This window comes from Rhipicephalus sanguineus, chromosome 1, assembly GCF_013339695.2.
Source record: "Rhipicephalus sanguineus isolate Rsan-2018 chromosome 1, BIME_Rsan_1.4, whole genome shotgun sequence".
Taxonomy (NCBI): domain Eukaryota; kingdom Metazoa; phylum Arthropoda; class Arachnida; order Ixodida; family Ixodidae; genus Rhipicephalus; species Rhipicephalus sanguineus.
The window spans coordinates 202,081,427-202,104,057 of record NC_051176.1 but is presented as its reverse complement, the minus strand read 5'-3'; the positions used below and the strand labels follow the sequence as shown (position 1 = coordinate 202,104,057).

Below are 22,631 nucleotides of genomic sequence, written 5' to 3'. Positions count from 1 at the left end.
CAGTCCCGCGTACAGGCAGCATCGGCAGCTGATTAGCCCAAACAAATCGTGACACTTGCTGGACAAATAAAAACGAAAATTTAAATAAAAAAATAAATTACGACTGGATTCTGATAGCGTTCATGTCAGACCAGACTTTGCGTACAGCAGCCCAAAAAAAAAAAGCATGACGAATGTTCCATTCTTGAAGCAGTTTGCGCATGCGTGTGGGAACGACATTGGTATAAAAGGCAAAGCCGCATGGTCTACAAGTAACAGCGGTTTAACTCTGTGTTGGCAACTATTCGTACGGCTTCTTCCCGCGATGGGCACTTCGCGTCTTCCTGCAGATGTACTACGTGGACGACCGATTCACTGATCGAGCATTTGCGTATCGGCATGGCTTGGTGTCTGCGTACCAGGAGCCAGGCCTCATGGTTCTACCAACAGCGCTCTAAGTGAAGGTGAGTTATGCGTTGTAATATTTTCGTTGGAGCATTCGTGTTTCGCTGCAGGTGGCAACGAAATTTCATTTGTTCAGAGTAAAGTGGTAATACTGAAATTTGACATTAGCACAAAAAGCCTTCAAGAGTAATAACAATTCGTCGGGTTTCACGTGCCAGAACCACAATATGAATATGAGGAACGCGCTTCAGTATAGTAACGGAGAACGGGCCAACAAAAAGACGGCAGATAGTTACTCTCGCAGAGAAAGAAATCTGATGATGAGAGCAGTGCTTTAATAATACGCAGTAGTCCTGTTATTCTTTCATTTATTTGCTCCTGCGAAGAATTTGGGACGCTTCTTCGGGCTAGACCGGCTTCCGTCGACACCTAGCATGTTACCGTCCTATACATCACAAAGCCTACCGAGTAAGCTAACATGAGTGCGATACCGTGACATTTGCGCCAACGGCTACAAGAGATGCGTTCAAAGCCTACCGAGTAAGGTAACTTGAGCGCGATACCGTGTTGCGTTCACTTCAGTTTTGGTCGAAGGTAGTCGCGTGTTTGCACTCTTCCTGTTTTCGCGGATTCTGCGAGTTCCACAGCTTAGAAATCAGCGCCGTGACTTTTGTACTGGCGTGGTTTCCTTTATATGGTGCTACATATCTGTTACTACTGCCGATAAATGTAGCCGCACCGTTGGCAAACATTGAAACAATCTAACCGCAGGTTGAGTGCCGTCGACGTTGCCGGCGATGCGCTTCGAAATGATGTACATGTTTCCCATACTATCTGAAAAAGGAGACAACCGTGCAAGACCGCATGTAGAAAGCTGATCAGTGGTACACAGGATGTGTGTGATCGATAACTTCCACTTCTTTTGTTTTTGAATGGCGCGCTTGCACAACAACCTCACGCACAACAATTTTTGCTTTTTGTGGTATGCTATACTTGTCAGACGTAGCAGTTCGCCCTCTAAATGCGCCCGTTCAGCAATGCAGGAGCGAATAAGTGACGTTACATCGTATAGATTAACATGCGCACGTTAGCTGAATTATAGACGAAGTCAAGGTCATTTTTGGGTGGTCAGTGGTGCAGCAAATACATGACTGCGTAATATTGCCTCCTTACCAGTAAATTTTGTCCGTGCGGGTACAAGATGTTCTAGATATGTGTTTCCATAAGACCATGCAACGTTTTTCTGCATGGGCGGCCACAGGTATACACTGAAATTTAGAAGACAGCACTTCGGTGTGACTGCGGTCAAAACCTGGTGTTCAAACAAACCCGGGTGTCGCTTTTTTTGTTGTTGTTTTCAACCACCATACACACCGTACAAGTTCACGTACAAATTGCATTTTCTAAGTAAGAATTTGTGAAATATTGGGCAGGCCTAGTACGTGACGTGCTGCAACACAATTTTAGGCATCTTAATTCCCTGATGCTCTCGAGGCATCTTTCGCTTGCATGATATAACTCCTAAGAAAGCATGTGCAAACCAGGATACGATTGAAGAACGCCGTAGTGGGGACTCCGGGTTAATGTAGACCCACTGGGATTTACTTAAATTGCAAGTCCGCGCGGTGGAGCAGTGGTTATGGTGCTCGGCTGCTGACCCGAAGGTCGCGGGTTCGATCCCGGCCGCGTCGGTCGCATTTCGATGGAGGCAAAGTGGTAGAAGCCCTTGTACTGTGCGATGTCGCTGCACGTTAAGGAACACCAGATGGTCCAAACTTCCGGAGCCCTCCACTACGGTGTCTCTCATAATCGTATCATGTTTTTGGGACGTAAAACCCCAGATATTATTACTATTAAATTACATCCAGTTCTGAGAACACGGGTGTTCTTCGCATTTCGCCTATCGAAATCTGGCCGCCATCGCCCGGAAACAAAGCCCGCGACCTCGGGCTTAGCAGCGCGACAGCTTACGCGCTAAGCTACCGCGGCGGGTCGTTATTCAGCTTGCATCTCTGCAGTTTTATAGCTCGCTCACCTCTGAAACCAATTGAACCCATTCCGCTAAAGCGGTACATTCATTAACGCGATGCAGCCGCTTTCTTGTGTTCTTTTTTTTAATTGCATAAGTGCGATTAGCGATAACCATTTTGTAGCTCACGGCTGCAGCGAAGTTGAGAGCTCTGTGGCCAACGTAGCGGGGTGCCGGATGCGCGCCGCGCGTTGAGCGAAAACTTTGTACGACCTATTGCGCAGACATGGTGGCAGAAGGCAGATTGCTCAAGCTAATCGTCAACGAAAAAAGGCGGAGGAGGGGGGGGGGGCATTTCATGCAGGCAGTCACGGTTTTCGGTCACGACGACATATACCCTCTGATAGCGAGCACCAGGAGTAATCCACCCTTATTGTGCTGCCGACTGCGATTCCGTTTTGCGGGCTTCTGATGCACTTAGGATGCATCCCTTTTTTTTTCTAACGATTATTAAAAAAATAGTCTGCATTAGCGAAATGGGCTCAAAATGTGGTATAGGTATGTTATCGCGAAGAAAGCCGCGCGATGCTAGTCGAACCTATTCAGAAAGCTTGGTAAAATCACATCCACGGCCTGCCTGACCTTTTCCCGCACCTGTCACTTGCACAGGACATTTGTACGTTTTTCACCAAAAAATAAAAATCAAGGGAAGTGATTAACGAAAATACCTGTTGACTAATTCATTGAACATACGATTGCTTTCAACGGACTCTATCAGCTATATGTACTGGACTAAGCCCTTAGTATCTGCTGATGCTTTATACGCCACATATTGTATATGTACAAAGTGCCTCTGATTTTTTTATTTTCTTATTCATTTATTTTTCCTAACTTTCTTGTCTTTGTGTATTTCTTCAATACTACTATCATGATGACGGGATAGCCTGCTCTAACTAAATTTATAATAAATTTATAAAAAAAAAGCTGACCAAAGCCGCGTCAAAGTGCTATCGCGTGTAGTACTGCATAATCGCTCCCATAGTTTCAGAAACAGTGACGTAGGGAGCAACAAACCCAATCATTATACCCAATCAGATACAATACGTGGTGCGCGAGACCAAGCAAATAGCTGCACGACAAGCCTCAAAGGCCATGCTATACAGGGTGTTTAAGCTAAGAAGCACCAAGTATTACAAAAATTAAGCATAGGTGCTACGCGTCTTCAATTAGCGCACTATTGTTCTGAGCCATATAGAGCACGTCAGAACATTTTTTCCAATCCGCCAAGCTTGGCAATTAACGAAGATTACTTAATGAACTTTTTAAATAGTAACTATAGAGAAAAGTTTTCAATACAGACGTTGTAGCGCTTGCTCATGAACATCGAATTTTTCAATCTATGTTAAGATAACTCCCCTGCTTAAGTTTTTTCCGGCCTTTCTTTAAAGCGCGCAAATTTTAAAAAATACCACGTGACTGCCGCCAAACGCGCGGCGCTTTGTGCCATCAAATGTAAGTTAAACGAATTATCAAAGGCTGCTTCGCGCACGCAGATCGATGGAACAGGTTATCGGTGACTGCGATGGACGTTAAGCGACAAAATGAGCATACCGTTTCAACAACAACAAAAAAAAATTTTCAACAAAAAAGCGGCAGCCACGGAGCAAATGCCACATGAGACTGTAGGCAGCATTTGATATAGCGTAGGCATTTTTTCTTTTCTTTTCGCACCAATGAAGACACACATTGGAAGACGAAGAACGAAAACAGCGCTAAACACGGGACGAGAAGAGGACACAAACACCGCGCCGTGTCCTCTTCTCGTCCCGTGTTTAGCGCTGTTTTCGTTCTTCGTCTACTATGCAGCACCAACCAGCCCAGTCAAGCACTTTGTTAAACAGGCATTGGAAGGGGCGAGGGTGAGAGCGCGATGAAGGACCGAGATAAGATTCACTCACACGTGGCGGCCGCTCTTTCGTGGACTTTTAGATGCGAAGCATCTTATGGCGGAGTTCAAACTGGTGGTGGGGGTGTGCGGTGTGACCACCCTTACTGCGCATGCGCAAACACTCTCCACATACCTCCTCGTCACTCCCCCTCTGAAACGCGGGCTCGACATGCCGAAACGCTGCTTCGAATCGCCTCATGGTCCCCTTTAGCGAGAGATGGTGTGATTTTTTTCTTTAGACGGTACGCCCTTATCATCATTTAGCGTCCATCGCAATCACCGGTAGCCTGCTCCATCGAGCTTCGTGCGCGGAGCAGCCTTTGATAATTTGTTCAACTTACATTTGAGGGCCCTAAAAGCGCCGCGCGTTAGGCTGCAGTCACGTGGTACTTTTTAACATTCGAGCTCTTTAAGGAAAGGCCAGAAAAAAATTAAGCAGGGGAGTTAGCATAGATTAAACAAGCGCTACAACTTTTGTATTGAAAATTTTTCTCTAGAGCTACTATTTAAAAAGTTCATTAAGCAATCTTTGTCAATTACCGAGCTTGGCAGATTTGAAAAATATTCTGACGTGCGCTATATGCATACCCAGGAATTCGGGACATCGCTTCTAGTGTACCGTTTTTCACACCACGTGGCGTACGGACCTTCAACGTTCAAAATGCGGTTACGGCAAGCGATGACGCTTGCCGTAACCGCACGAATTGAGAACACGACAATACATAAAAAAAGCACAATGACGACATCCGCTACAACCAGCGAGCGCGAACCTCAGTCGCCGACAGATAACCGCAACGCATGCAACGAGCGGCCGGTTGGGCTGCTCGACTGTGAATCAGCAGTTCTGTTGCAATGAAAGGGTGCACACGTATACAACTCGCGTGGCTGTGCTTGGTGGCGACGAACTCTCGAAAGAGAGCGCTGCCCTTCCTCTCATCCCCTGCCTCTCCAAAATATTTCGGCCAATGATGTTGTTGGCTCCAACGGGTTTCTTAAAAGAAAGCAAGAACGTCCTTTAGCGCTGCTGTTTTTGTAAATGTGAAAAAGCTAACTTCCAGAAAATAATGCAAGCTTGGGACGTAGTGACGACGATCGCGGGTTTCCGAATGTGCAGAGAGTCTTGACGTCCCTAATTTTTGTTGGCGTCAATTTATCGAATCGACATTTCGCACTATTACGTGAAGACGCCTGGCCGTGTTATATTCGCTGCCACAGACATTTTTCTTTAAAGCTCAATAAGAAGCAGAAGGAAAGGAAGAATACCTTTGCAAGCAGAATAGTGTTGGATGATCTTCTTAAAAAGAATGGTTTTAATAAAATAGCTTTAGTTTCAACAGCGCGCTTTTTGTTTCTAAATAACATAACTAAAGACGTCGGAAAGCACTGACTTCATTATACGCATGACACACTACACAGGCCGCGTTCTCCTCTCTGTTAAATATTGGTGAAGGAGTAATGAGACAGATTAGATTCCTATAACGTATCGAGAAACCCGCGTTGTTTGACTGCCTATGCTGGTCTGCAGAAATGTTGGAGGTCGCGGCTTCGAACCTCGCTCTCGCGGCCAGCTTTATTCGGGACAGAATAGCGCGTTGTATATTTACGTGGTAAAGTTCGCTAAAATACCCCTCGTCAGGACCCGCTTAATGTATTGATTACGAGCTGCAATATTTCATTTATGTGAGCAAGGACACCTGGAAGGTTCTCGAAAAGCCGTTTTATTTTTATTCGCTGTGTCATGTGTTTGTTTACCGTGAGACAACGGTCGATGTTTGGGGCAAGCTGAGGCGATGTTTGGCGCAAGCTTAGCAACCTTTCAGAAATCTCTTCTTTTTTTTTTTTTTTTGGATGGCATTGAACTGTCCTGTTACCGTGCCGCCAGAAGATAAACAATGCTGTCAACGCAGGCCTTGTCCGCCGCGGTGGAGCGGTGATTATGGCGCTCGGCCGCTGGTCCGAAGGTCGCGGGTTCGATCCCGGCCGTCTCATTTCGATGGAGGCGAAATGCTAGAGGCCCGTGTACTGTGTGATATCAGTGCACGTTAAAGAACACCAGATGATCGAAATTTCCGGAGCCCTCCACTACGGCGTTTCTCATAATCATATCGGGGTTTTGGGACGTAAAACACTAGATAGTATTATTAACTCTGCCCTTACCTTTGCCAATGTGATGGCCTGCAAGCGGAGTTCTTTCCCTGCCTTCCCTTGCGATCGTAGGCAATGTACTCTGTTTTGCTTACGTGACAAGCCCCACCTTCTTACTGTTTTTCTTCGCGGCGCCTTTAGAGTGACCACTATGAGCGTCTCGGAATGCGAGGTTAACTGAAGCCACGTGCTGTAATCAATGACGCTAAAAGCAGTGTGCTGCAGTGCGCGACTCGCGTCTCGCAGGAAGTGTGGCCCCGTCCGAGATGCGCGGACTACTTTTTATTATTTTCATGCTTGGCAGACACGATGTTCACCTACTAATCTACAGACCTAATTTGTCAGAAATCTTAGTTCATGAAGTTCTTCGGTTTCCTCTACTACCATATACTCATTGCCATCGTTTCAATTGTACAGTAATGTCAATAAACACACCGCACCGTCAGAGGGTGCTAAGTAACTATCACTCATTAAGGAGAGAGCGTTGAATGGCTCGTGATTTTAAAAATCCGGCGTTCGGCGGCGCGAATACCATTGGTACCAAAACTCGAGTGGGCCGATACCGCAGGCTGTGCAACAACGGGTGAGGTGGAAAATGCTTGAGGGTGAGGGTGGGACGAACAATGCAATTGACTAATAACGTTAAAGTAGTTTAATTAATGAATGTCTCTCCAGAGCATAGGCTACTGTGGTCTCCTTAGCGTGAGCTAAAGGGGCTAAATTTTATTCCAGCGCCGCCGAGATAATGTACATACTCGCCGTGCGAGCTATTGGCAGATAAGGTGTGGCGCTGCTAAGCGCGAGGTCGCGGGTTCGATTCCCTGTCATGGCGGCCGTATTCCAGTGGGGACGAAATGCAAGAACATCCGCTCACTTAGATCTAGGTGCACGTTCAAGAACCCCGGGTGTTTAAACCTATAACAGAATTCCCCGCTGCGACTTGCCCCGTAATGACAATGTGGTTATGGCAAGTAAAATCACTTAAATTATTAAAGTAGGACGCTAAGGGACAACAGAAATAATACGTGAAAAACAACCCCCTACACACGCTTCATCATTAACGTTGGAGTGTCACGCACCGAGTTTTGCCTAAATTAATGTTGGGCATGTTCTGTCATCTGCTTATTAATAATTCGCAAGTATCCACGTGTATGTGCATGTGGACACTTCAGAATTACGGATGCTCTTGTCGCAGGATTGCTTGCTTTGCTCGCTAGGCCGTCTTCTGGCGCTGCTGTCACATGCGAAAAGCTACACCGCAGTGTGTATTTTCGCGGGGTACAAGTCAAGAAATGGCTTCTCCTGCTCTTTGTACTTTTTTTTTTCAGTCATATAGCGAGTTGAGAAATCCAAAACACGACTAGACGCTTAAGACGAGTGCGGTTTAAACCAATGCACTGCGGAGAAAACATTAAACCAGGTTGAATATAAAGGCTTCGAGCTTTCATTTTTGGTAATTCAATTTACATAAACCAACACTCTACCAGTATCAAGTGTTAATAATAATAATAATAATAATAATAATAATAATAATAATAATTGTTGATGTTTAACGTCCCGAAACCACGATATCATTATGAGGGACGCCGTAGTGGGGGGGCTCCGCAATTATTGACCACCTGGGGTTCGTTGACGTGCACCTAAATCTAAGATAAGATTTATTCCAGTATTCTTATATATGGTTCGTCGACGCTCCGATTCCGTAGTTCCTGCGTAACTGCTGATACTCGACCGAATAAAATGCCTTCTCGTAATCTATGAAGGTTATATATAGGGGTTGGTTATATTCCACACATTTCTCTATCACATGATTGATAGTGTCAATGTGGTCGGTTGTCGAGTATCCTGTACGAAATCCTGCTTGGTCCTTTGGTTAATTGAATTCTAATGTTGTTCTAATTCTGTTAGCTATTATGTTTGTAAATCGCTTGTGGACAACGGACAGTAAGCTGATCGGCCTGCATTTTTTCATGTCCTTGACGTCCCCTTTCTTGTGGATTAAGATTATGTTAGCATTCTTTCAAGGCTCCGGTACCTCACCGTCAAGAGGCACTTCGTATACAGGGTGGCCACTTTTTCTAACACATTCTGTCCACTCTTTCAACAGATATGATGTTACATGATGCCTCACCAGCGGCTTTGCCTCTTTTCCCTCCAAGGCTTTCTTTATTTCCCCTGTCGTTACTGGTGGGATGTTCGATTCCTCTGGTCTACTATTACTTCTTACATTATCGTCCTGGTTGCCCCGGCTACTGTACAGATCTTTGTAAAACTCCTCAGCTACTTAAGCTATCCTATCCATACTGTTAGTGACTTTGCCTTCCTTGTCCCTTAGTACCAGTGTTGCGGAGTTCCCACTCCGGAATTGGAATGACTCCGGAATCATTCCACATTTTCGCGATCCCGGAATGGAATGGGAATGGAATTAAGCGCTTTTTGCACGGAATGGAATGTGAATGTAATTACGTCTTTTTCCGAAAATAGAGCAAGTTTTCGTCTACGCGCTGTTTATCAAACTTTTCAATTATCAGTAAGTCAGAACCTTGAATTTAACAATAAAGCAGTATTTTTAAAATGGCTTGGCTTATTACAAGCACGGTACATTTATATAATAATAATACTATCTGGGGTTTAACGTCCCAAAACCACGTTATGATTATGAGAGACGCCGTAGTGCAGGGCTCCGGAAATTTCGACCACCTGGGGTTCTTTAACGTGCGCCTAAATCTAAGTACACGGGTCTCAAACATTTTCGCCTCCATCGAAAATGCAGCCGCCGCGGCCCACGGTACATTTATAAGCAACGCGCCTACTACAATCCTGTCCTTATATAGACTGTGTTGCTCCGAAGTCTCGAGCTGAGAGCTGGTCAGCCTGCACTCCCACTGCTCCGGGGTGGGATCATTTCATTATTATCGTTATCCTTTTTTTTTTAGATGCGAAGTATCTTATGCCGGAGTTCAATCCGGTGGTGGTGGTGGTGTGCGGCGTGACCACCCTTACTGCGCATGCGCATACTCTCTCCACTCCCCCTCTCCCATTTCCCTCTCCCATCCCCCTCTCCACTTCCCCTCTCCACCCCCCCTTTCCACTCTTCCTCTGAAACGCGGGCTAGACATGCCGAAATTGTCTTCTGCGCAACGCCGCGATGAGCACCAGCGCATGCACGTCCACTCCCCCTCTCTCTCCTCTCCTACGCTGCCCCATCTCGCACGCCTGCCGGCTGCGTTCCCCGCTCGCCCTGTGAGAATTAACGGCCAGGCTAGAGGGAAGACAAGACGCGCGTAGCGTTCCTCTTCGCGTTCCACGACGCGAGGTCGGTAGCATGCCCAAAGAACGCCAACGGAACGCGATCGTGCAAGTGCTCCGGCTTCGCATCGCCTCATGGTCCCCTGTAGCGGGAAATGGTGTAATTTTTTTGCATCTTTTCTTGCTACGGCTCGGCACATACCCGCGTTCGCATCGCGAGGGCATTGGGGAGGAACGTATTTTCCGACACCCTTAATTGCTACTACTGTAATATGATGCTCAAATTAGTCATGTAGGCGTGAGTACATGTTTTTTTCGAAGTCGAAGGCCATAACGTATTCTCTAGGTCCACCTTTAGTTAGCCAGAGCCACGGTGTAACCGTGGCCAGAGCCAAGGGTAGACGTGTAAAAGTGTGAACGGTCTGCCAATTTGTAAAAGAGAAACCGAGGCATAAGTCAGTGTGCAAACAAATGCATTATCCCAGCAGCTACTGAAGGGAGAAACAAATTATCCCTGCGCGTTGGTTCCCATTGATACCCCCACACGAAAGCGGCCAGGGGCGTAGCCAAGGGGGGGGGGGGGGTCGGGGGGGTTCAACTCACCCCCCCCCCCGACATTTTTCAGTTTTCCTTGCGTATATAGGCACGCACGCATACAAACGCACGCACGAACATACATAAAGTATGGTTGAACCCCCCCCCCCCCCGAAAAAAATTTCTGGCTACGCCCCTGAAAGCGGCGAATACTCTATGCACAGCCTGATCTTTATCTCACGAGCAGTTTAGTACCTGACACACGTAAATAACCTTTGCGACAAGGAAGACATTGCATGCCTGCGCACAGGCGAACACAGAAAGTCCTCCTCACCCCATTCATGCTTGAAAGGCGCGCTTGACAAGCATGAGTGCTGACGAGCAGTGCTGCCCAGTGTTCCATATTCGATGCAAAGGCACAAGGTGCCCGAGCGGTGCACTGTTCCAACTAATACCGGCAGATCTAGAGGATTTTGTTCCCTATTAACCAAATCTTAGTTTTCCCCATATTCACGACCGCTCCAGACGCGTGGCAAAACTGCTTAGTCTTCATCAACGCTACTTTTGTCAGCATAAAAATGCGTTATGTCGTCATTTTAGCATTAACACATTTAAGCTTAAACAATATTAAAACACCATTCGTCCAAACACGCTGACCATGCAAATACTATAGGTAGCGGGAGAACTGCCCCTATTGGAATTGGTAGGGTGTATGTACTGCACGAGATATGTCACCAAGCTATACTATCCCTCGACCTTGGTTACGTGCTTTGCGTACTTTTGCAGTTCATAATTAATGTGATGACATCAGCTTTATGGGGCGTTCATTCTTAACTCGATAAAACTATCAGATGCCTTTCATACGCTGAGGAATTACAGGAATGGAATTACGGGAATGGAACTGCCCGGCCATTCCCGGAGTGGGAATGGGCTAAGTTTTTTCATTCCGAGGAATTGAAGGGAATGGAATTGCGGCAAGTTCTAATTCCCCGGAATGGAACTGGAATGAAGGCGCCCATTCCGCAACACTGCTTAGTACATACATCTGGTTTTTGCCTGTGCCCAGTTTTCTCTTCACCGCTATGAGGCTTCGTCTGTTCTAGAGATGACTAATAAAAACATAGCACGAAGTCAGTCACGTGCGAGTCGGGCCGGGTCCCCTGCCCCTGCAGCATAAATTAAATAAAACAATACAACTCGGCTTCCTAGATGAAGTTCAGGAGCGGTCTATGCAATTCGCAGATCCATTTGGAATCAACGTCCGTCGACACTGTCGACGAGCTGAAGGTGAGGCTCTGATATTTAAAGAGTACTCGAAAGAGTATAGTAGGCGTTTACTAAAATAAAGTATACATTGATTAGACCGCGTGCGCGTCATTCGCACCATATATGTAACAAACCGTAAGCTTTTATCGCCCTTCGTTGATACTAACTGCTGTTGTTGCATTTTAGAAACGCTGGTTGTGCTTTCGCGTGTTGGCTAGCAGGTGAATGTATACCGCAGATATGTATAGTCGTGAGCAAGATGAGCTGCAACTCTGATATTACCTTTTGAATAGGCTATAGCGACTAAACACAGCGAGCAAGCGCAAAAGTGTTCATGACACCAAATGCTCAAACGGAAAGGTGTGTATATGGCAATTCAGTACGTCACATTTACACTAGTACATTACAAGTTTTTGTACACTAAACATTAATTCGGTGTTCGGCTCATAATGATGACAACAGAACGTCTTGACGGCATCGGCACGCGATAACGCACATGCCGCTTAAGTGCTACGTCCGATATACATACATACGCTCGGCAATACCTACACTGACTGCGTTCTTCCTTTCACATTTCATGCGTAGATACATGCAGATGCGTTCGGATATGTGAAGTGTTTTACGAAGTAGGAATATTCAAGAGGCGACGTTTTTTTTTTTTTTTTTTTTTTCGTCTCGTGCTCCCACGGCGCCAACGAGCAGCGGGCGACCGAACGGCTGGCTCGATCGATGTACACACTTTTCCCATAGTGCCTACGCTCCCACGGGCGTTCTGGGATTGCTTGAAAGGGTTTATTAGCAAGAATCTCCCAATGCATTCACCCTCTCTCTATAGGATATCGTCTGATGCTTTGCAATCTTATCCTTCAATTAATTTTTATTATATATCTCCACTTAATTATTTGTCTGTAACTATCCGCGCAATTAATTACTCCTTTAAATTGCGGAAGGGTGTCTTGAAGGGCCAGTTGGTGCCTGTTACTGCGTTGAAAATAGCGCGAAAACGGGACGAAGGGTAAGGAACAAACAACACAAGGCGCTGTTCCTTTGTTTTCTTAGCTTTCGCGCCCTTTTCGCACTGTTTTTAACGCAGTAACATGTAGCAACTGGCCCTTCAAAACAGCCTTCTGTGATCTGTTTCTCTTACATCAGGCTCTTTCGCACCCAGTGCTTTGCATAATTCATCAATGTGCCAGCGCTTGTGTAGCTTTCCTTAGCCTTTGTCCAGTTTTCGCGCTGTTTTCAACGCAGTACTCCTATAAATCGTGATCTCTCGTAAATGTTTCTCGTAGCACATGTGAGTGATAAATGACATCTATATTAAAGGAATAATTATCATTGATTACGAATTAATCATATTTATTGCTGCTAATTAACAATATTCTATCATTTGCCGTTATCGTGCTATAACTGCATTGATTGAGATACTAGCTATCTGTCTTAATTATGTCCTACACTGACAGCTTGCACCCCTACATTTAAAATATGTTGAATTCGTTGTCGCCATTCATTAGTAATGCACTGCATGCCAAGGTGTGAATGTAGATCAACATTAGTCACTTGCTGAGAATTCTGCTTGGTTAACCTAATTTTCAAAATTCGCGCAGCTTGCACTGAGTCGCGCAAAGCTTGGCTAGAGGGGAGCTGGTCGACACTTGACTGGTCCTGGCTTGACCAGCCAAGTGTCGACACGTGCAATCACACGCCGATGCACGAAGTGTTCACGGGATCACATTCTAAATCACGAGTATAGACTATAGTTGTTGATCGGGTCCGATTGGGTATTGCTTGTCAATCACAACACCAGGTATGATAATTAGCTTAAGTGGATTAATTAGAATAATTAGCTTAATAGCATTGTAACGGAAGAACAGCGCGAGAAGACAGGGTCGGAAGGGGCACACACACAGCGCTCGTGTGGGTGCCCCTTCCAGTTCCTGTATTCACGCGCTGTTTTTTCGTTACTATGCTAACAAACCAACTAGCCCACCGACATGCAACAGCTTAATAGGTCTAAGTGGCACATTGGAGACTTGGTGTCGGTTAGCTTGCATCCCAAGTCAGACAAGCCTTAATTATAACTGAATTAGCCTAACTCGCACACTCGACGCTCGGCCCCGAATAGCTTGCATTCGAAGTCAATCTAAGCCTAATGAGCTAATTATCCTAATTGAAGCTAATTAGGCGCAGTACTATTTAGTATTAATTACGCTTTGCTCGGCACATCTTGTCAAACGCGGCATGGCTACGCACACCAGAATCTCAACTATGCTTAAAGGGACACTGAAGCGGTTTTGAATTCGCGAATTTATTTCAAATTCGGTATCGCGACCTCTTAGAACATGCCTGCGAAGGTTTTTTCCCCCGATTTTCGACTAAACAACGGCGCTATAAGCGAGCAAACTTTGGCCGAGGGAACGCTCCCCTGCTCGCGCGGAGCGCAGGGTAGGAGGACGGCAGAGAGAGAAACGTGGAGAGGTGACGTCATCGACAGGAACGAGCAGGGCCGTTGCACCTGTTAGCTTCGGTTTGTTCCTTGTTTCTGCTGCGACCTGCTGCCTAGCGAAGCATCAGTTGTGCCAGTTCGCATGGGTTTCTTGCCCTTGCACCATTGTCTTGTTTCGATTAGAGATTTTTGCTGTCCGACATTCACTAGTTGTGTTTGTCGGGGGTTGAAGCGGACTCTCGATGCCGCAGTACTGCGCGGCATATGGCTGCTGCAACACTTTCGGTCGCGATGAGATCGATTTGCATAAGTTTCCTCGGGATCAGAAGATGGCTGCAAAATGGGTCACTGGAGTTAAAAGAAAAGTCTTCAAACCTACGAGAGCAAGTGTGCTGTGCTCTAAGCACTTCCATGACAGCGACTACGTACGAAGCCCGTCTCTGATGCAGTCGCTGGGATTGACGATCAAGAACAGCAACGCGATTCCTTCTGTGTTCCCGCACCTGAGGGGGGCCTCGCCCAGGACGTAAGGTGCTTCCGTGTTAAACTCTTTGATATGGCTTACGATGAGATCTCGAAATCGGGTACTCTACATGAAAGTCGCATACTTATGACGCAGCAAATATACCGTTTGCATTTCAACACACCATCATTATAGTACTGGCCAGAATTCCGAAAGAGCGACGACATTGTAAACAGAACTGCAATATATGAGCCAAATTATCCATGCGCAAGATCTGGGGCGTAGGCAGAAATTTTTTCAGGTGGGGCGGAGGGGCACCTCCTTGATCTGAAGTGCGGGCCGGGCAGGAAGATGTGGTCGAGTGTCATTTTGTGCTCTATATGCTGTGGCAAAAAAATCTTGCGCAGTGGCGTAGCCAGCGCGGGGGGGGGGGGGGGGGCACGGGCCCGGTGTGCCCCCCCCCCCCCCAATCTGGCTACGCCACTGCGCAAGATTGCAACGCAGCCCGGAGCACATGTCACCACTGCGGCAAAGATCGGCTCTCGTGTGCTTTTTCTCTCGCGATAGCACACTAACTCATCACATGCTTCTTGCCCGCTGCGAAGTGTGACACTGATTGCGTCAACAACGCTGCACTTTGAGCAGAGAAATTCACGAACAGCTGATGTTGTCGCACGATGTGCGCGCGCAGCGCGGACCCTGCCAATACGCGGCTAAAAGCGACTGCCAATGCTGCTGTTCCCTATCGGATATAATATACACGGCTGAACGTATCATTTCTATCGGTTCACTGCACTGAAATTAAGCACTAACATGCACCTTGCACGTACCAGTCCATGTTTCCGACGCGGGTGAAGGTTACCGGTTGGGACACGCTTTCTTGTGCCGCATCATCGGCGCTGGCAGCATCTTCGGTCGTCGTTCCTACAGTGGCGACCGGCTCGACATGTAACAGCAACTACACGCCGATTTCAACAAAAGAAAAGAAAAACACGGCATCGCCTGCTGGAATACGCCGTCAGCTGTCTTCACAATTCCGTCGATGATGCCACGGAGCTTCGACCAATCACAGGCGGCGGCGAGACTCGCAATGCCGGCCGAGGCGCCTGTTGCTCGTTTTCGGCAAAATAGTTGTTTTTCCTAAAGGTGCATTGCAGGTTTCGCTGCAATGCATCTTTTCATAAAACTCGAGCCTTCGAGCCTCACAAACTTCGCCAACATCAGCCAAACTTCACAGGTTCGAACACTGAATAATCAAGACTGGGTCACTTCAATGATTTAAGCAGGTGAGGGCGCATTGTTTTTATATAAATTTTAAATTCTCTCCCATGGAGTTTCACATAGCACATTAAAGTGGTTCTCGAACCCAGGAAGTTAATGGGAATAGAACAAAACTTCTCGCACTGCGAGATGGACTCCCAGATTATATGGACGAAGTGATTTAGCCTATATTGAAGCGTTGCACTACAGTAAATGTTTAAAGGTCGATTCCCGTTCAGTGACGCTGCCACTCAGCAGCCAACGCAACAGATGGCGCTAGTTGGTGTCCCAAATTCTTGGACATGACTCAGAACAATACTGCGCTAATTGGAGAAGCGTAGCACCTAAGCTTAATATTTTTAATACTTGGTGCTTTTTTCTGAAACACCCTGTATACGCATGAAACGGCACTCTGCGGTTAACATGTTCCGGAATACAACAAAGTACTACAGTGCATTTTACATAGCAAACGTTTCGTCACATACATGTACACATTACACACGGAAGCAGCATACGCATACGGCACTTCGTATGTTATTACAATTAATGTACAAATGTTGGTATAATAATGAATGAGATCTTTTACCTGCTAACGTCACGTAGGGCGTGATCTTTTTACGAGCTGGCAGCTGGACAGTAATCACTCGTATACTACATGCAGGCATCAAGTATGCCAGAACGAGACCCCCGCTACGAATGAACGAAAGAAGCAAGAGGTGTGCCAATATTCGAAAATTTCGAATAGCATTCTATTCGATTCGGTACTCGAATCGAATAGCAGACATTCGAAATACCGCATGTTTTAACAGCGAAGCTGCTTAGCAAACCAAAAACTATCGTCACCATGAACGGGTATCTGCCACAGAAATTGGGCAAATCCCACTACTCACCACTGGTCCACTAAAAATGATGAAGGCAACAGTTAGCCCAACGCTGCGAAGCGACGGCGGCGAGCCCAAGATCCTGAGTACGTACAACGAGAGAATACTAGCTAACGGGAAAGGCAGCGGCGGCTGCGGGAAGACCCGAAGCGATGGAAGGCCTTCTTGTGCCAGAGCACCTGACCGAACGTGGAAGCAGGGATCAACCCCTGCATGCTTTGTCTGCAATCCGGGGAAAACGGTGTATTCACCCGGCCGGCCCCGTCAACTGACGCCAGTCGTTCTTCAAAGCTGCCCAGCTATGGAAAGGCTGCTCAACTCCTGCGGTGTAAAGGAGGTTCAACACCTGCGGCCGGCGGACGGTCAAAATACGAAGAGGACGCCAACACCTGCGTGCGGCTTCTGGCAGCGCGTCGCAATTGAGACTTCTAGCGGCGCGCCGCAATTTAGAGAACTTGAATAGGAGCCAACACCTGCGTGTGGCTTCTGGCAGCGCGTCGCAATTGAGACTTCTAGCAGCGCGCCGCAATTTGGAGAACTTGAATAGGAGCCAACACCTGCGACCGGCGGACAGTCAACAGGACAATGGACGGCTAGACGATTTAAGGCCGTGCCGGTCCGTGGAAGGAGGAACGAGAAGGAGAACGACTCGAACGGAGTCGAACCAGCCGACGTGGTCGGGCTGGCAGTCATGTTGCCTGGTAGCAAAAGTATGTAAATAGTTGTACATAAAATCTTTTCCTTCTTCACCTTGCCATTACTGACTACTCCGAGCACGATACACACCAGTGTTCGCACCGGCCACGCAACCCGAGTCCCAACAGCGGTTCCAGAGGAGGGATGCAACGACGCGTATTCCCAGCAGCGAGCCTGAGGGACGACATCGGAACCTAAAGGTGGCGGTAGCGATGGGCCACGCAACCTCAATCGTAACAGTGGATGGCAGCTCGGTGGGATCGGCCAGCGTCAGCTACCCTGGTGTGGTGAGTGCCTGAAGTTTACCTCTCTTATTGCCAGACCTAGCTAGCCTAAGTCATTGTTAGCAGGTTTTGACTTTTGTTGTTGGCTTAAAACTTTGTTTGGTCAGCCAAGAATTGGATGGTCTGACCACTTTGTTTTGTAGAGGGTAAACGAGGCGGAGTGTAGGGTCAGTATGGACAAGTTCAGTGTGCAGGACCTCCTTGAAATTTGCCAGGAGTTGGGCATTTCGGTTGGCTCGGCCAAGCGGAAACGGCAGATCCTCCCGATTATGGAGGCAGAGAAGGTGACTGTCGAGGAGGCCCAGGAAGCTCATGAGGAAATTCGAGTTAGAAAGGAGGAAAGGGATAAAGAGGAAGCTGCCGAGCGGGAACATGAGTTGAACCTAAGAGAGCTGGAACTTCGTATATCCGCCGCAAGACAGGTTCCCATAGTGAGGGAGGCGGTAAAGATGGAAGACCTTTTGCAGCCGTTCGAAATTGGCCAGGACATCGCACTCTTTCTTGTTAATTTTGAGCGAACGTGCGAGAAGGCAGGATTCCCCCTCGAAAGTTGGCCGCAAGAGTTGCTAACTCTTCTTCCGTGCGAGGCCGCCGATGTTATAGCTAGACTCAATAGGAAGGACGCTGTATCGTATGACAAGGTCAAAGAGGCGCTGTTGCGAAAATGTCGCTTGTCAGCAAAAGCATTCAGACAGCGTTTGAGTCACGCGCGCAAAGCTAGGACATCGGACGAGGGCACGCATGGGGGAAGAGGAAAGATGGCCAACAGGCACGCAGAGTGCCTCGGACGTGGGAAAGGCTCAGTTTTAGCCTTAGTGTCAGACGGCCTGCAGGAAGTAACTGAGGTTAAGGATACGTTGTTCAGCCAGTGGGGTAATGTAGGTTCGGCCGAATGCAAAGGCCCAAGAGAGAGGTCTCTGCAGGGCAGTGATAAAGCCCCAGTAATGGAAGAGACTCCTCAGAGCAAGCTGACTAGCTTAGAGAGCGTCGCGGCTGTCGTTCAGTCACAGGACATAACTGACGAAGACCGCGAGAGTAGCTCAGTTCAGCCGTTTGGAGCTTTGACTCCACAGAGTTCCGTACATGCGAGTACGAGGGACGAGGCGTCTAGTATCACGAGCCGCTCCGAGGCGCAAGAGGATGAGGCGCGCCGCAGAGACCAAGAGGTCGAGAAGCGTCGCGAGGCACAGGAGGCTGAGACCCGTCGCGAGGCGCTTCAGGAAGCAGAGGCGCGTCACAAGGCCCTAGAAGAGGAGGCGCATCAGAGAGAACGAGAGGCTGAGGCGCTTCGATGGGCGAGAGCGGACGAGGCGCTTCGAAAAGCGAAAGAGGCGCGAGAACAAGAGGCACTTCATATAGCGCGAGAAGCTGAGGCGCGTGAGGACGAAGCGCGTCGAAAGGTGCAAGACGAGGCGCGCCGCGGAGACCAAGAGGTCAAGATACGTCGCGAAGCGCAGGACGCAGAGGTCGCCTTCGAAGGCCTGAGAAAAGGGGCTATCCAGGATAGTGATAGATCACCCGAAGCTAGAGAGACATCTCAGGGCGAGCTAACTGAGTTAGAGAGTGTCGAGACTGTCGCTATGTCAGGAGTACAGACACCTAGCGACGACACCGAGGATAGGCTAGTTGAGCCGCCTGAGGTTTTGGCGATGAATATCGAAGGCAGCGTACTTGCGCGCGCGTGCGTCGAAGCTGCCAGCATTCCGAGCCGTTCAGTGAGGAAAAGGCGCCGGCGAAAGAAAAAGGGGAACGAAAGAGAGACCAGTAGCGGTAAGCGTGCTAAAGCGCTAGCAGAACGCGAAGACCGCATCTCTCGAGACGCCAAGTTGAAGGCTTGGCCTGAAATCCCAAAAAGGCGGGCTAGGAAACGTCCCAAGTTGAGAGTCCCGCGGGGATCTAGATTGTGCGCTAAGCGCATCGCGAGGAAGCGAATGTCGATGAGATTCAGGCGCCGAGGTTTCCGTCTGTTCTCATCTTTTTCACTGCCGTGTAGAGGCAGGAGCGCAACGAGGTGTCGCGCACATAGGTATCGTGACAAAGGCCCCAAAGTATGCACAAAGAGTCGTGCAAAAAGAAAGCGTCCGCAAGACAGAAATGCGGCAAAGGTCGCGACGCGTTTGAGGAAGAAGTTCGGACGTCGGCGCGAAATTGCGAGAAGGGCGCGATTGTCATTGTTGACCGGTTTCTACAGCATGCGTATGAACCACCAAGAGAACAGGAGGAGAGTAGCGCATGGTTCGCGGAATCGGTCAGAGGATGAATTGATGCGCAATCATCAGGACAGTAAGCGCGAGACAGCTAAGGAGCATGTTGATGCGGATGAGCATCGGAGGCGGACGGAATGCTCCAAAGTCTGCACCAAGAAGCGTGCGAAAGGGAGAAAGCGTCCGAAAGATAGAAATGCGACAAAGGTCGCGACGCGGTTGAGAAAGAAGTTCAAAAGTCGGCGCGAAATTGCAAGACAAGTGCGATTGCCGTCAGGGACAGGTTTCTACCGCATGCGCCCGTACCCCCGAAAGAAAAAGAAAAGAGAAGCGCATGATTCGCGGAAAGAGTCGGCGGGCAAAGGAACCTCCCGTTGTTCTTTTCGAAGAGCGTCGGATCAGGTGCGAGATCGCAGGCGTCCAAGCAGCCGAAAGAAAAAGAAAAGAGAAGCGCACGATTCGCGGAAAGGGTCAGTGGGTAAAAGAACTCCCCGTTGTTCCTTTCGAGGAACGTTGAAACAGGTGCGACACCGCGAGGCCGGTGACCTTCGCGAAGTGGCCAGGAGGCGACAAAGAAAAGTCCGCTACAGGGAAATTAGTGAGGCTCGAAGAGGGGGTGATTAACTTTCATGCGTATCGTACACCCCGCTTGACGAGAAAAGCCGTCTGGGCGCGACCGCCACGAGTGCGCCTGAAAAATTGTTGAGGACAGCTGTTAGCTTTTCAGGAATGTCGACCCAGGATTTGTTGAAAGGAATTTTGACTGTTAATTTTAGTTAGTATTTGGTATTCCTTGTTATTTCCGCGAGTATTGATGGCTTAGTTAGCTGTTATTCAACTTTGTTTTCTTTAAGCGCTCTATGGTTTTGTTTGTTTGCCGATATGCGTTGTGCGGTTAGCTATCAGATGGTTAGTGACACGTATCAGAGCGAGTCAAGGGCTTTAAGAGATGAGCGCCTTGAATAGGGTTACGTCAGCTGACTACGAAAAGAGTTTGTGGCGTTTCCGTTGCGTGTCATGCGTGGACGCAAGGAAACATTGGGCGGTTTTCGAGTGGCGTGCGCTGAGTTAGCGTTGGCGTTTGAGGCCTGCTGTTTCCGTCACTTAGCGGGAGCCCGCAAGCGGTTGGCGTATGACACGTGCGCAGTTACACGAAAGGCCGGCGCAGGGCTTTGTGTGCGCCGTTCGGGAGCTTCCTAGTAAGTCAAGATGTCCCACGAGTTGTTAGCGGAACCTTAGGCGTTAAGCTGAGAGCTTGCGAGAAGGATAGGCAAGGCTAGGCTTTGTGCGAGTTTTGGTAGAGCCACGCAAAATTTATTTTTGTTTGTTTTTTGTTCTTTTCGCGTGCGTTCTATGTAGTGAGGAAAGGTTACAGCGAGTCACTCGGTTGTTTGTGAGAATTGTGACCGCAAGAGTAGAGCTGGGTTAGTCGTACATCCGCGGAGTAGAAGCTCGCAGTGGCACTAGTACGTGCAATTACGGGTGTCGTTTGCGAATTCAGTTCCTGATGTGGGTGCAACGTGACAGAGTGCTCACGGAAACATGTCTAGCTTTAGTGGCGCAATATTAAGAATAACATGCGGAAGCAATGACCCGCACGAGAGTGAGCGGACGGCGTAAATTGAGGCACGTTAGCCGTAAGTAAAGATTTTACGACCGCTAATTGTGAAAGAGTGGTGTTTGGCGAGCGTGACCGAATTTTACTTGTTTGTGTTTACTGTAGAGGCAGTAATTTTGACCTATGTAGTGTCTATATTTTGGAGGGTAATCTTCTAGCGTTGTAGTTGAAACTTGTTTCAACAGAGCTAGCTGTAGGTTGAGTTTTAGTTTTGTTTTTGTACTAGTTAGCAAGAGCATTTAGTGCGAAAGGTAGTTTAACATTGTTTTATGTGAAGCGTGTAAGCTTTATTTTCAATTTCAGTTCCTAGTTAGTAGAACCATGTTGTGTTCTTACTGTAGCCTTTGAGCTTCCGTTGGCTTCCTTGGTTGTTTACCTTCTATGCCTAAGCAGCTTTAGTACAATTACAATTCTTGAATTACCTCGGAGTTGTTTCTTTAACAACACCTGAAATTGAGGTCTGTGGTTGAGCTTGTCGCCATGTGATGCGCACTTCTCCTTGTTTTATTTACAGCGGAAACGTTAGTTATCAGTAGGATTTGTTTCATTCATGTCTGGCAATTGGAGGGAGTGCGGAGGGCACTTGCAGCGTTGGGTGTAGTTTGACAATGGTTGCCCTGTCGAGTTCGTCTTATCCTCAGGAACCTCGAGTCCGTGCCAGCTGAGTGTTCGTATGGAATGTCACGGAGCAGTGATCCTGGGAGCTTCGCCTCGAGCCGTGGATGAGCCTGGTGTCCGGCCGCATCAATTCAGCCGAGCTACGTGGAGCAGCTCGTCCTCCTGATGCATTGTTTTGTGGCGGGGGTGCTGTTGTGCCAGAGCACCTGACCGAACGTGGAAGCAGGGATCAACCCCTGCATGCTTTGTCTGCAATCCGGGGAAAACGGTGTCTTCACCCGGCCGGCCCCGTCAACTGACGCCAGTCGTTCTTCAAAGCTGCCCAGCTATGGAAAGGCTGCTCAACTCCTGCGGTGTAAAGGAGGTTCAACACCTGCGGCCGGCGGACGGTCAAAATACGAAGAGGACGCCAACACCTGCGTGCGGCTTCTGGCAGCGCGTCGCAATTGAGACTTCTAGCGGCGCGCCGCAATTTAGAGAACTTGAATAGGAGCCAACACCTGCGTGCGGCTTCTGGCAGCGCGTCGCAATTGAGACTTCTAGCAGCGCGCCGCAATTTGGAGAACTTGAATAGGAGCCAACACCTGCGACCGGCGGACAGTCAACAGGACAATGGACGGCTAGACGATTTAAGGCCGTGCCGGTCCGTGGAAGGAAGAACGAGAA

At 48.2% G+C, this 22,631-nt stretch overlaps 1 long non-coding RNA gene across 1 annotated transcript in view; it reads left to right on the top strand.

Annotated features, from left to right (window-relative positions):
• The first annotated feature begins 312 nt into the window (after window positions 1–312).
• Window positions 313–22,631, top strand: part of LOC125757016 (uncharacterized) — a 28,309-nt gene continuing 5,990 nt past the window's right edge. Inside the window, exon 1 of the long non-coding RNA XR_007415002.1 lies at window positions 313–443. This is a non-coding gene — a long non-coding RNA (uncharacterized LOC125757016). The remainder of the gene's footprint in view (window positions 444–22,631) is intronic.